The sequence below is a fragment of the Phoca vitulina genome, unplaced genomic scaffold, assembly GCF_004348235.1.
Source record: "Phoca vitulina isolate PV1807 unplaced genomic scaffold, GSC_HSeal_1.0 scaffold54, whole genome shotgun sequence".
Taxonomy (NCBI): domain Eukaryota; kingdom Metazoa; phylum Chordata; class Mammalia; order Carnivora; family Phocidae; genus Phoca; species Phoca vitulina.
The window spans coordinates 7,196,442-7,212,385 of record NW_022589757.1 but is presented as its reverse complement, the minus strand read 5'-3'; the positions used below and the strand labels follow the sequence as shown (position 1 = coordinate 7,212,385).

General features: G+C 36.7%; 1 protein-coding gene across 3 annotated transcripts in view; it reads right to left on the bottom strand.

Annotated features, from left to right (window-relative positions):
* The window catches only part of POU2F1 (POU class 2 homeobox 1), a 178,157-nt gene that overhangs the window by 140,703 nt on the left and 21,510 nt on the right, over window positions 1-15,944 (bottom strand). Inside the window, exon 2 of one of the 3 annotated variants that reach the window (XM_032389453.1) lies at window positions 14,920-14,945. The exons of the other annotated variants lie outside the window; for them this stretch is intronic. The gene's annotated coding sequence lies outside the window, so the exon portion shown is untranslated. The remainder of the gene's footprint in view (window positions 1-14,919; window positions 14,946-15,944) is intronic. 3 annotated transcript variants of the gene reach the window in all.

The window sequence follows — 15,944 nt, the reverse complement described above, 5'->3', positions numbered from 1 at the left end:
AATAAACACAGGATATTATTATTAGTGAGGAAAAAAACAAAAAGTAAACAAAAAAAATGCAATTATACAATGATTTGCAATTTACAGTAAATGCTATGAAGGAAATAAAGGATAGAGACAGATAATAACCAGGATGCCAAAAGGTGCCTAAGGATCCCATTCAGAAAAGGAATAAATACGAAGGAAATATGATGGGGAGGAGTTGCTGATTCTTGTCCCCTTAAGTCACTGCCCCCAAAAGATGGAGATGTACCCAAGGCATGAGAAATAGCAAAAAATGAGGTAAATTTGGGGGCACCTGGGTAGCTCAGTCAGTGAAGCATCTGCCTTCGGCTCAGGTCATGATCCCAGAGACCCCAGATCGAGCCCCGCACTGAGATCCATGCTCATTGAGGATTCTGCTTCTCCCTCTAACCCTCCCCCCTCTCGTGCTTTCTCATTCTCTCTCGAAAAAGAAAATAAAATCTTTAAAAGAAGTGAGGTAAATTTTATCTGTGGTCACTTTTGGAGTTACAATACGACTGGAGGCAGCAGAGCATACTGGTTAAAAGTGGGGCATGAGAATCAACATGCCTATGTTCAAATCTCAGTTCTAATATTTATAGCTTAGCTTTAGGTGGGTAAGGTATTTAACCTAAATTTCAGGATTTCTCTTCTGTAAAATGATGGTTAAAAACACCATCTGCATCCTAAGACTCCTGTGTATTGAATAAGATAACAGAGTTAAGCCCAGTGATCAATAAATGATGGCATTATTACAACTAGTTGCCAAAGTCTTGTCTAAATGGATCCCTTAATATTTCCTACAAAGCCAATCATTTATAGTCTATATTTTCCCCAATATTCTTCTGTCTCAAAAAGTGTTTAATAAGGCTTTTATTTTCTCAGCAAATTTCTTTAGATTTGAAGCTACTATATATATTCTTAGCCCTATATATTTCTAACACTTCCAACTGAAAAATCGATATTGGGGCTCAAAAGAAAGATATTTTTCTAGGGGAAAGAATTATAGTAACTGACATTGGACCGAACTGCCATCTACTTCTCATCATTTGGACATAGGTATATATAATGTTAACTGTAGTGTTCTTCCTCATTTTTATTTTCCATAGAACAAATAAAATAGAGCCAATGCCTCAAAAGAGGTTGTTTTTAAGTTATCTTTCTCCTGCTCATATGAGCATTTGCTGGTTTTCCTGTTTAAATCAAAGAAAAAGTAGTGCCAATGTCAGATTTTAAAGTGAGAGACCATTTGATGCCCAAAATGAGACATGATTCCTCAGCACTACCTATTCTTGTACGAAACAATAAATGGCTCCCTGCAGGACACAGTCTATAGCTCACCTCCCAACTTAATAACAATCTTATCACCAAAAGTACCTTGAGCAATAGACAGCATCAAGAAGTGGCTCTGTTATAAATTTAGGAACAAAATTAAAGGTCCTAGGGAGACATTTTCCACACGCAGATCCAGACGGTGAAAAGGCGCTGCCACATTCAAACTGGATTCTACTGCTTTGTAAGTACCTCTCTCCCTGAAGCAACTCAAAATTATGACTGCCTCAAAATAAAGATTTGTGTAGCTATAACCAGTGTAGCCAGACCCTAATATATCAATAGATATGCACTGAGGCTCTTCAGAGCAGGAAAGTCATTGTATTGCTATCTCCCAAAGAGTTTTTCAAATACCATCACCAAAAGGAAAAAAAAAAAAAATCACCTCTGCCTTTATCCACAGGCAGCTCATCAAAAGACCACCTTTTTTTTTTTTTTTTTTAACTCTTCTGTTAGCAGAAGTAAGATAAGATGGTATAAAAATCACTGAGCTGGAAGTCCAAGATCTGAATTCTAGTCTCAGCTTTTACTTGTCAGATGCTTGATCTTTAACAAGTCACTTAATTTCAGTTGTTTTCAACTTAGGAACTCAAAGTTAGTTGGTGTGAATATGTTCAAAAATTCTTCAGCTAAAAATTCCTGTTATTTCCACCATTTATTTTCCTGTCTCAACAACAACAAGAAATCATTATCATTTCTCTAGCAGTTAAGGATCCTATCAATTTCAAGGCACAGGAAACCTAGCACAAACAAATGAGTAAAAAAAAAGGGGGGGGGGTGTCCCAAGTAACTGGAATAGCCAGAAGTAGAACGTTATTACCAACCCTCAAGAAATATTTTCAAGACCTGATTTCTCCCTCTCCCCCTCTCTCTTTCCCTCCCCCCCCTCCCAATTTGTCTCTCTTCTTATTTGGACTTTATTCTTGGGTGTCACATGGTAGCCAACTAACTACAGCCACTCTTGCCTTTCATCAGCCTGGGTTTAGGTTCAGCAAGGATACTTCCTCCCATTTTGCTCCAGCAAAAAACAGAAGCTGCGGTTGACTTCACTTGAGAAACCGTCCACCTGAACTGATCACTTGCCTGGGGGAACACAATCCTAAATGCCAGAGCAGAGTTGGTACCACCCATCAGGGAGGGACTAAAAGTGGGAAGGAGTAAGACCCTCCACACAAAACAGATGTTCTTTACACCTTCTCCTACCCAAGGTAAATCCCTCCACTCAGGCTCCATTGCCGTTTCTCTCCCCCTCATTGGCTATATTCCCTCCCCATTATCTTCTTCCAAAACTTAATGAGCCCTTTAAACCTTCCCCTTGATATCTGGCACATCATCCATACTCTCCATCTAAGTGAGAAATCACTTTCTTTTCCTCATCTCCTGAATCTAATCAGCCACAAATTCTCAAAGATTCCACCTCCTTAGCTTCTTTTCTCCAATCCTCTTCCTCCCCAGCTGCTTACAACCCCCTTCCCTTAGCGTAGGCCTCTCTCCCATCACTCTGGCCCAATTGTGACTGTATCCAACCCATCACCCCACCTCCAGTCTCCACTGCCCCAAAATCCATGCTCCATAACTGTCACCTGTATCTTTCCAAAGTTCAAGCCTAATCTTATTCTCCCTTCTTTATACTTTGTTTGGGGTTTCTTTCTTTCTTTTTTTTTTTTTAATACTTTTTAATGTCTCCTTGTTTCTGGCAGTATAAAAACTATCTTATTTTTTACCATCTTCACCTATAGTTTAATCATGCCAATTACTGCAATTTCCAAAATTTAATCAGTTGTTTCTTACCAGTCCTTCTGCTCACATTGTTCTCCAGACTGGAATTTGCCTGGGCTACTCTGTGGATTCAAGGGGTTCCCCCTACTCTAAAACACCTGGGAGAACAAGATTCAGCTCAGGTGTTTCTACTTTTTTGAAACCTTTCCTGAGGTACCTGCTAGGACTTCTTTCTTTGTGCCCTCACTATACCCAATACAGCACCTATAACAACTTATTGCACTCACCTATTTGCAGGTAAATATAGTTCTCAAAAGCAAACATGCCTTAGGATCATCTGAAAAGCTCTAAAACACAGATGTCTGAATCTACACCACACTAAACATACCAAACCAGAATTAGGGCCCAGGCTTGTATAATATGAAAAAGCTTCAAGGCAGTTAATGTTACGTGCCCCATCTCTCCAGGCAAAAACCACTTACACATGATAATCTACTGAGGAAAACACTTCCTATTAAATATATCCAGTTCTTCAAATTGTTCCCGGCAGTAGGGAAACAATAAATGTTATGGAATGTTATAGAATGTAAGTCTTACACACTGCTGTGAATTACAGTTACCAAAAATCACCCAATGGAAGAAAATTACCATAACATACCATTTTCAGGCATTCCAACTAAATAAAAATTTTTATACACTGGGTGAGGGGGATGGGGAAAGAGAGAGATGAAGAAATTACCTGAACCACCTTCTTCTCTGATAATCAAGAACAGAACGTTATCCTGTATGCTCAGTTGCTGAAACCAAGGACCAATGTTTCTGACTTTAGCTTCAAGGTCCTCTATGATTAGGAGTACTTGCTGCTTTTTAACGATGAATAAAATTAATACTGTCTTCTGCATTAGCTTTCTATGCAGCAAGAATCAAGATACATGTGGAACACAGCTCTACTATGAATTACAATTAGGCAATACCCAAAGAAACAGAATTACCCCCTATGTCAAATCCCATTTAAAAAATATCTTCTTCTGGGCGCCTGGGTGGCTCAGTTGGTTAAGCGACTGCCTTCGGCTCAGGTCATGATCCTGGAGTCCCGGGATCGAGTCCCGCATCGGGCTCCCTGCTCGGCAGGGAGTCTGCTTCTCCCTCTGACCCTCCCCCCTCTCATGTGCTCTCTCTCACTCTCTCTCTCTCAAATAAATAAATAAAATCTTTAAAAAATAAAAAATAAAAAAAATAAAAAATATCTTCTGCCTACTTTCAGGGCCAAACACTAGTTTAGGGTATATTAGTAAGGAGAACAAGAGGCGCAGTGGCTGCCCTCAGGGAGCTGAGACTCAGGTACACTGCAGCTAAAAAACATTAGCAGTGGTGCTCAAAGTTTCATTAAAGAGAATGGAGACTACTATTTTATCTGTATTCCATTATAACCTTTAAGTTAGATTAATATTCTTATCTTATAAAATGTTTTTAAAGAACACTAAGGCATTTTCCTGGTTTGAGGTGGATTATCCAAAGTTCTCCTCTTGAAAAAAAAAAGTTGCCTTATTTTTTTTTTCTAGTTGCATCATAAAAGCAGGGAGCAAATAGGAAAAAATGAAATAATAACAGCAAAGACATTAAAATTTCCTTCAGCCAGTATTTTCTATTCTTTTCCGGAAACATTGAGACAAACAAACCTAGCACCAAGTTAAAAAGAAAAAAAAAAATCTAAGAGGAAATGTATTTCATTAAAATAAAAAATCCTTAATATAGGGGCGCCTAGGTGGCTCAGTCGGTTAAGCATCAGACTCTTGATTTTGGCTCAGGTCATGATCTCAGGATTAAGGCCCACATCCGGCTCCGCTCTCAGTGCAGAGTCTGCTTGCCCCTCTCCTGCTCCCCCTGCTCACACTCGCTCACGCCCGCATGCTCTCTCTCTCTCTAAAATAAATAGATAAAATCTTTTAAAAAAATCCTTAATATAGTTCCAAGTTTCACTCTGGGGTAAAAAGAACCTAGAAAAATAAAGGATGAGGGCGCCTGGGTGGCTCAGTTGGTTACAAGCGACTGCCTTCGGCTCAGGTCATGATCCTGGAGTCCCGGGATCGAGTCCTGCATCGGGCTCCCTGCTCAGCGGGGAGTCTGCTTCTCCCTCTCCTGGTCCCCCCTCTTGTGCTCTCTCTCTCTCTCTCATTCTCTGTCTCAAATAAATAAATAAAATCTTAAAAAAAAAAAGAAAAAGAAAGGATGAAACATGTTAGTGGGGAAAAAAATGACACCTTGTTGTACAGAGAGTAAATTCTCAGAGGCTAAAAGTTTTGTCTCTGACCCTCAAATACAAACTCTTGGGCTGATGAAAGATAAAAGCATAATTCAAACCATTAAAAGTAAGTACTATAGGCTCCCTTTTGAAGTGAAACTCTTGGCCTCATAAGTGAACTTGTCCCTTGATGATCAAGTTTGTCCAAGTTTCAGACATATTTCATTAGCAAACTCATCATAACAGGCTCTTTGGGCCAGTCCATTTAAAAATATGCATTGTAATGAAAACTGTACTGCAATAAAACAAGGCCATTTTTTAAAAACCCGAAGGCCCAATTAGATCATGTAAATTTGAATTAAATATATACATAAATCAGTCAATACCCCAAGCTCCTGGCAAAATGCCAGGCAGCAGTCTTTGGCATAAGAAATATTAGAAATGCCATCCTAAAAAAAAAAAAAAAAAGAAATGCCATCCTAGAGGGATATGTGTTTTTTTTTTTTTTTTTTTCCTAGCGTCAACACACATCAGAATGAAAACTATAAACTAGTCATCCGTGTTAACATGACGCTGCTGCGAGCAAGGAAACTATCAAATGCAGTTACACTCTGGATTTTTTTTAACCTTTTCTATTGGCCAGAAATACTATTCATTTGGCCACTTGTGGCTCAGTTATGAACATTCTTGCGTTTGGAGTTTGCAAAAAAAGTAAAAACCAAACTAATAAAAGCTGTAACTTCATTACTACACAATTATACAGAATACAGATAATTACCTGGTTTGTGCTCTCAAATTATCAACAATGGAGTTTATTATGGGGCTAGTTCCCCTTCATGGTGAGAAAAAATTAACACTGAAAACAGATTTGGGGATCTTAGGTCCCACTACAAAATTTCGTATTAGCAATTCCTGCATGGGCTTCTTCAATATGGAAAACTACACAGGAATTAAGTTTGGATAGCACTTTGGAAAAGCACACTTGAATTCCTCAAGTCTTTCAGGGAGGAACTCGTGGGGACTGCTGTTTTGTAGGTATATTCTACAAAGAAACTGCAAACATCTGTGCTTCTCCTCATTTGCAAAGACATAACACATGAAACCTGAACTACTGGTTCTAAATATAGTCTCTCCAGAGGTCTGTTCAGATAATCCTAATAGCAAATAGGATGGCCTTTATTTGTAGAAGCATCTAGAGGGATCTTGTTATGACATAAAAAGATAAGAAAGCACATTTAAAAACATGGAGAAAACTGCCAACCCTTAGAAAAGAAATACATTTTGACTTAAATAATCAATGCATCAAGAAGAAACAGGAAAAGTTTAATATTATCTTAGGTCATATCTATTTTCTCATACTTGTCTCTTAATGACAAAATACAGAAAAGTATTTTACATTATACATCATGAAGCTTGTCACACCATATATTCAGTGATGACAAAAAATGGTATGATGTCTTCACTCACTTTTCAAAGCCTATTATGTCAAGCAGGAAACACCCTATAGTCAGAACAACAAGCTCAGGCTGTCAAACCAGGAGAATTTCTAAGTATGACCTTTTAATGGAAAAATGCTATTTTCCTAGTACCTGATATGGAGAGAACATGAAAGAAAATCAAAATTAAAATTTCCCACTAGCATTAATTAAAACTCCCTCTCTAAATTCTGTTTCTCTCCATACTCAGGAAAATATTGATAAACATTGTCTCTAATTTTCTGAGGTACAAATGAATTCAAGATTAGTTTTAAAGCTAAAAACTTCATAGTCTGCTCATGAGATTTTCTCATAATACCTCTCTCTGTTTCACACACACACATCAATCTCACTATTATCTGAAACTGTTGTTGGTTAAATCTTTACTGATCTCCTGAGGAACACAATTCTGAAACTACTAAAATAACACAGTAATTTATTTTTATAGAATCCTAGCAAAATAAAGTCTGCGTATTCATTTTTAATCTAATCTAAACCTAAGTAGGAAAGGTAACAAAATTTGAAGAAATAAAATAACTTACAATAAAAGTAGACAGGGTGTTATTAAGATATATTTTTAAAATAATGCTCTAGTACACCAGAAAATTGAAGTATGTAATATATTCCAGGCACTTAAGAGTTCCTCTGTTTGAGATTACTAGAAACCATTTTTTAGAGTCGGTTTGATGCACTCTGTTGACTTAAATAAAAAAAGGGGTGGGGGCTTCCAGAATCTACTAAAGGTACAGTTATGCCCAAAGCTCATAGAAAACCAACAGACTGTACTAGTACCTTTGTTGCTTATGTACATCAATGTTTAGTCCCAAAGTACTATCCTTTCAGGAGGAGACTAACAATAAACTAATTCTCTCAAACATAAGATTACATTTTTTCCTGATGTTCCTGTGGTGACATCCTCAAAAATAAAAGTACTATTGGGCATCATTTTCCATTTTTACTAAAATTTAAACACCATAATTCAAATTCTGATAAGAACCTACATACAAGAACAACAAAAAGAAAACAACAATATTTCCCAAGCCGTGATTACTGCTTTCTTTCTACCTGATCCAGGTGAACATTCCCCAAACCTATCAGCATAATTCAAACACTCTGAACTAAAGATGAGTGTCCATCCACATCTTCATCTCATATCCTTTTCTCTTCTTTGATTTTTGGGAAAAAAATGCCAGAACAGATGCCCAGAATGACAGATAAGGTCAAAACACTGCTAACATGAGTAGTTATGCTAGGAAATATACCAAAAAGAAGGCACAACAATCTGATCATACAAATAATGTTCCTTGTCACTGAAGCCTTTGCATTATTCTATGCAAACAAAAATAAAATGTCAATTACAAAAGTAAACACATCCCCATTAATAAAATGAGTATCTACCATCTAACAGCTAGCAAGGGGCAGAGATAATAAAGAGCATTTTTGGAAATTCTGCATTCATTCTTTCATGGCTCATCACAGTGCTCACTGCACACACAAGGCCCCTCCACACCCTAGGGGATCAGTATCCTGTCACTCACACCTATGGCCAGATCTTGAACCCCATCACCACCCAGAACTCTTCTTCCTCTAACACCTTAAACTCTCTCAATGCAACCCCACTCCTCCTGGATCTGTCACTCCCTCAATCCCATTAAAGACCTACTATTCTCCAACTCAACAAGTCAGTTAGGCAGACCTCCTGCCCTCCACGTTCCCAGAGACCATTAATTTGCTCCTTTCTTCACTTCCATCTCAATTCCATGGAGACCACAAGGTCCATTAATGACTTTCTTGTCAATATTTTCTACTCCCTTGCTTCCTTGTCCTTCTGCTGTACATTCCAACAAAGCTCCCAGTCCTGGCAGATTCCATCTGACTGCCTTCTCCACTCATGCACTTTGGGCTTCCAAGCACTATTAGCAAAATTAAAAATAGAAGGCACAGCCCTACAGGCTGGTCCTCCACAATCCAGTAAGTGTCCTCATGAATCTCTCTTTAGAACCCAGATTTCAATGGGTGGAGGAAGGAATTAAAGGCGTATAGCAGATGAAGGGAGTTTATGAGTTTACATTATATTCAAAGAAGCTTGGAGAAAAGGAAAGAAAAGAAGGAAAAGGCTGGTATGCAAGGGAGCCGAAAAGAAGTTGGATCACGCTGAGGTTTAAGAGGGCTGGTAACTGGGGCAAGTTTGGAGGCAAGGAGAAGATAAAGATGTCCAACATTCCTCCAGAAGCAGAAAGAAATGGATAGGATCCATTGCTTCATGTTTTACGAAAATAATATATCTGCTTCAGAAATACAAGTTAATTAAAAGGGGTTTATCTCCAATGCAACCCATAGTTTAACTTCTTGTATAGTAAAAGCCCAAACTCTGAAATCAGACAGCCTGGGTTTGATTTCCAGCTCTTCAACTTCCTAGCCATGTTATTTCCTAGACAAGTCATTGCATCTTTCTGTGCCTCAGTTTCCTCATCTGTAAAATGGGGATAATTATAATACCTATGTAACAGGGTGGTGTGAAAATGAAACGAGTTAATACACAGAACATACTTGGAATGGTGACTGGCGCATAATAAGCAGGAATGTTAGCTATTCTTCTGGCTAAAAACTTAAAATGCTATTTAGATATTCTTGTGCTCAGTGCACTACAGAGAATGTAGTGGACTTCCCTGACCCCCATATCCCCAACCTAATTTCTATTAGCCTTCTGGGTCTTCTTTGACACATCTCCCCTGGCTCTTCCTCTCCCTCCTCCTTGCTAAATAACTGGGTTAAGTGACTCTCTTCTATTTGTCCAGAGCACACTGGGTTTACTTTCTCACAGTATCTATCAGGGTATTATAATTTTCATTGATACATTTGTCTTCCCCCTCCTCCAAACTGAACTGTGAGTTCTTCCAGGATGGGAGCTGTCTTTTCTGATTAAAGTTCAGGGGGTTTAAGAATAAGTGATGTATGTAAATCAGTATAACATTGTACTCGATGGATAACAATGAATTAAAATAAATAAATTCATTAAAATAAATGAATAAATCAGCTATTCTAGTCTTAGAGGATTGTTTTATGCAAGAGAGCAAACAAGTTCATCTACTAACTTAATGTCTATCATTTATAAAATGTGCTACAGTTAAACTCTTAAGTTAAGAAAATATAACTACCCCAAGTCCTTAAAGAGCACTGCACTCCAAAGAATTACCACACACAAATTTCTGCAGTATTTCTAAATTCAGAATATACAAGCACAATACTCAAACAACTTACACATATATTACTCAAACAACTAAGTCTTTCCGAAATAAATCTGATAATGGTTTAAAAGAAGTAAAACTGTTATATACTTTGGAAAGCAAAATATACAACTTCCAACCACACGACTTTTCATAAACCATAGTGCATTCTATTACCAGAAATTGATACTTCACCCTCACTGGTGATCAGAAACTGACCAGTGTCCATTGTTCTCTCTCTGCATAAACCTCAAAAAAACCCCTAAAGGCAGAAAAATTTAAACAACATTCAAAATATGAATGGTTTGACTGTGTGCTGTAATTATTGTACCTGCACTTTTTGTTTAAGCTAACTTTTTAAGCACATCTTTTCAATAACATGTATCAAAGCCAAGCTATTTTTCCTTTTCTTGTCCAATAAGTCATAAAGATTTATTATACTTACATTACTGACCAACAACAGAATTCCTACCCACAAGTTAACTGTACAGTAGAGTATGTATCCTAGATCATCATATTAGGGGTAGGAAAAAAGAGAACTTACAAAATCCCATGTTCCCAGCTACTAAGAAAATAGAAGCCTCATAAGTACTATATAGCTCAAAACTGAAATTCAATTGGGGATGTAATATTTTCAGAAAACTTGAAACAATAAACAAAAAGAGGGAAAGAGAAAGAGATCTGAAAGAGGGAAAAGTTGGGAAGAGAAAACGAAATTTAGGTAAAGATTAAAATTTATGCACTGTATTATAAAGGTCCTTTATAAATCCAAATTCATTTTAAAATTTGGAGATATAAAAATTGAATAATGTATATATAACCTGGTTTACTCACAAAGTTACATTTAGCATTAAATTTAAAGCACCATTTGTTCACAGTTATCAACTTACTTATGGTTTGTTGTTGTCTATAAGTAGGCTCCATGCCCAGCTTGGAGCCCAGTGTAGGGCTTGAACTCATGACCCTGAGACCAAGAGTTTGTTGGACACTTAACCAACTGAGCCACCCAGGCACCCCAACTAACTTATGTTTTTAATGGGAACTAAAGTTATAAATGCATTTTTTAAATTGTTTTTATTTTTAATTTTTTTTAAAGATTTTATTTATTTGACAGAGAGAGACACAGCGAGAGAGGGAACACAAGCAGGGGGAGTGGGAGAGGGAGAAGCAGGCTTCCTGCAGAGCAGGGAGCCCGATGCGGGGCTCGATCCCAGGACCCCGGGACCATGACCTGAGCTGAAGGCAGACGCTTAATGACTGAGCAACCCAAGCGCCCCTCACATCATTTTTTTTTTTTTAAGTAGCAACACCTCATTTTTATTAGCCCATGAGAAACAGAAAAACTCTGACAGAAGGAACTATCAACATAAAAGCAAAAGGGAAATAAAAAATAGGGTCTTCTTGTCTTTCACATAGTGCTAGGAGATACAGAAAATCAATAAATTTCAATATTTTAACAAGTCACTATATAAAAGCAAACACATTTTATTTGGAAATCTAAAATCTGGATTCTTCTTTTAACTATAAGACCTTGGGTCAAAGTAACTTAACTCCTCTCTACATGAGGGAGGAGAGTCTTAGGGACTTCAAATCCCTTCCAGATCTAAAAATTATAGATATTATCTTCTATTTCCTCTTCATTAAATAAATTTTAGGCTTTGCTTCCCCAACAACTCCTCTCATTAGAAAGGTACCATGGCAAGTGGCTCCTAGTGCAGCTACAGAAATCAGACTCAAGGCTCTACCACCTACTGGCTGGGTGATCCCAGAACAAGTTACCCCAGCTCCCCAAGCCTGTTTCCTTGTCTATGAAACAGAGTAGTAATAACACTACCTATCCTCATAAGGTTGCTGTGAAGATGAAAAGAGAAAGTGCTTAGCATAGTCCTGGCACACAGTAAGATGCCTAATTAATGTTAGCTGGCATTACTGTTTTGTTTTGATGGTTTTTAAAAATGCTATTACTCCTTCCATCAAATAGATAGATAAATAATAATTTACTTAACATTTCCATTTGGGTGGTTTCTCAATTTTAACTTTTTTAAATAAAGGGTATATAAACATTTTTGTGCATAAAGCTTACCCCAAATTTAGGGAATTTCTTTAGGATATATTCAAGAAGTTAAATTACTGGATCAAAATATATGGATGTTCTGGCTTTATAAAAAGGCTGTATAGATTTTCATTCCACCAAGTATATGAAAGCGCCCAATTCACTGCATCTGAGTCAATCAGTACTGAAATTCATTACTTTCATTTTTTATAATTTCATTTAAAATATTTCTCAATGTTGCTATAATTACAATTTTGTTGATTATTTGTGAGGCTGAGAATTTTTTCTGTTTATTAAAAATAATATAAGAACAGGGGTGCCTGGATGGATCAGTCAGTTAAATGTCTGATTCTTCATCTCGGCTCAGGTCATGCTCAGGGTTGTGAGATCGAGCCCTGACTTAGAGCCTGCTTAAGATTCTCTCTCCCTCTGCCCCTCCTCCCCTCTTAAAAAAATTAAAAATAAAATAAAAATTAAAAAATATTTTAAGAACAACCTCATTCAAAAAGATTTTTTAAGAAAAAAGTATAAAACACAGAAAGAAGGAAATTTTTTAAAAATCGAAGATTAAAACAAGCATAAAATTAGAATGTAAATATGTAGTTATTAAACTAATGGCATAATTTGGCACTAAGAATCCTACCAGCTAAAGCAAAGAAAAAATTGTTCCATGTCCTGAACTTTGCCTGGGGAGGGTGGGGGTCAGGGTACAACAGCATTCTATTCCTCAAGAAAAGCAAAACTTTTTTCAGACATTTAGGATCTAAAAGATACTTCTTAGATGGGTCTTCATAAAAAGGATACAAAGTGATTTAAGGACAACATTCTCAGCAACAGCAAATCTGATAGAAGGGCTCATTTGCTGCAACTGTATTTACCTTAAATTTAAAAAATACAAGAAAGTAGGGGCGCCTGGGTGGCTCAGTCGATTAAGCAACTGACTCCTGATTTCGGGTCAGGTCATGATATTGAGCACCACATCAGGTTCCCTGCTCAGCAGGGAGGCTGCTTCTCTCCCTCTCCCTCTGCCCCTCCCCTCGCTTGCACTCTCTCTAAAATAAATAAGTAAATCTTTAAAAAAAATACAAGAAAGTAAAATAATTCACTAAATATAATTTTGGTACACAAAATTTAGTACTATAGTCATTTCCTGAGTTATTACTATACTGCTATCTGCAATTTCTGCTTCTAATCCTCCATCTTGGCAAATCTCTAGAATTGAAGGCTTGATCAAATTGAGACAAGCTTATCTACAATTTCTCAACTGTTTTTATTTATTTTATATATTTGCAAAAAACGGATCTATTTCTTGCATATACTCTAGAAAGGATATATGAACTTGGTAATAAGCCAGAGAAGAACATACAAAGTTCTGTCCTTTGCTATAACTGAGGTACATTAGTAGTGTCATTGGAGGGCCTTCCTGAACCAAAAATCTAACTATATTTCATATTCTGAAACATTTTTTTTAAAGATTTTATTTTTAAGTAATCTCTACACCCATTGTGGGGCTCAAATTTACAATCTCCAGACCAAGAGTCATATGTTCTACCCACTGAGCCAGCCAGGTGCCCCCCCTCCCCCGCCCCCAGAAACATTTTAAAGTATCTTTCCAGGGGTTTCTAGCTGGCTCCATCAGTCAGAAGACCATGCAACTCTTGAACTCAATTCTCAAAGAGAAGGAATTCTGGGTAATAATTTTTTAAATGGTTGCTAAAATGTTTCAGACAAATTCCAATATGGCTAAAATCCATTATATGACCCAAATAATTTCTAAAAACTGCGATAAGATTTTATTATAAAATTGTGTATATCAATCATTTAGTCTGAACAAGATTTTTCATATCTATTCTTTTTTAAATGGCAAGATTTATCATAGCTTTGGTCATTCATTTTCTTTCTACCCCAATGCAGGGCATCTTAAGACATTTTGAAGATAGATAGAACCTTCTTCATCATGGCCCCATTTACCAGATAAGGAAATTTTTGCCCATAGAGATTAAGACCACAGAAGTAACAGTGGCAAAATGGGTAGTGGAAACTTTCCAAAATTTGGACAAGAAACCAAGCATTCTGGCTTCTCAGGTCCTACAGGATAATGCAAATGTTAGATGCTATTTTTCCATCTGTCAATCAAGTACCCTAAGTACCTGCATTCTTTCCTCCTACTAATGACATGAAGGTTCAATGACTAGGACAAAATTGTGCTTTGTGTTCTCACAGCAGCTATGATAAATTTCAGAGATGTTTTGGCTTTTATAACATTTGCTATTCTTCCTGTTATATTTGTGTCATTTCCTTAAAGATGCCACTGGAAAACAGCTATGTAATAAATATGTAATATTAGGATCCCTGCAAGGTGCAGTATCCCACTCTGGAGGTCAGTAGCTGCTGTTGCCTCAGGCCACCCTGCAGCTGCCCCTGCTGAGCCAAGGCCACCAGGCTGCAGAACATGGCCATTCCCCAGCCAGGCCCCTCACTCCTGTCCTGGCCCGGCCCACCTATATGCGGATTTTTTCTCAATAAATATCTGTACAGTACTGTAAATGTGTTTTCTCTTCCTTATGATTTTCTTAACATTTTTCTTTTCTCTCCAGGCGCCCTGGAATAAATCTTTTAAAAAAATAAAATGAAAACTAAAATCTACTTTGCAAAGAATAAAAGTTATATAACACTAAACATGGTGTTGACTTTGTTGTTTTATTTGATATCAGAAAACTTTGTCTTCCACAGTTTACTGCTTATCTATTGACAACATTTTAAAATCAAAGGATCCTTTTTAAATATGGATAATCATTTGCTTTGTATGTTTGTAACTTTGTATGACACATTAAAAATTACAGCACTTGTTTACACTTGCGTTTTTACCATGAGGTTCCAAGTCATCAAAAGATCTGAAAATAATAAGAAGAAAGAGCTTATATAAATTTACAAGTTCTGGGGTAGGAAAAATTTTTGGATTCCAATTTCCAGGCAATGTGCTCAGCAATTTATGTACATTATTACCACATTTAATACTAAACATAGCTATGTAAGGAAGGATTTTTACAGGTAAATTCTCAGAGCCTAGTTTCTTTCTTTCTTTCTTTTTTTTTTTAAGTGCCTAAAATAGTGGCTCCATCAGTAAGCATTGGAATATTTGCTGAAGGAAGAAAGTTACTGGTCAGATATTCAAACATCAATTTGTCAGATTCCTGGGCTAGTATTCTTAATTACCATGCAATAATGCCCCAAGTTAAAAAATAAAGGAGAGATGAAAGCAGCAGCAGGCAAACGTAAGTTATATAGAAGCACTAAAGAATAACAGATCCTTTCTCAACTCAGAGACAATTCCTCAAAATTCAACACAAATAAAGAAAGAATTCATTTTGGGATACTAAGGAACGAGAGAGAAAGAGAAAGAGAGATTATGTTTGCACATTAATAAGTATGACTGACAGACCAATTTCTTAATTGATTATTCATGTAGAGATATATTTATCCTATCAAAAGCAGATATCATAAATATATTACTATATCCAAAGTTTCAATTCACAGCAAAACAATTACTACAAACTCATGAAGGTTTTTCATTTTTTGTTACTCTGCTAATAAAAACAAGTAACAATTCCAAATATGAAAGGTTGGGTCCACATAAATCAGTTAAGTTATGGTTCCTGATTTGGATTAATTTTACATAAAGGGTACATAAGTAAAAGTTAAGCTATGGAAAAAAAGCATCCATTTGTTTTTCTCATCTATCTCAGGACAAAATCTAGTCAATTCTATAGCTCAGACCATCTTGTGAGATAGACTCAAGCATTTACTGTTTCGACACGTCACCAGTGTAAGAAAGTTCTGTGATTTGGGTTCTTACAACATGAGCTTTTCATTGTTTTTCAAATACCAGTTTT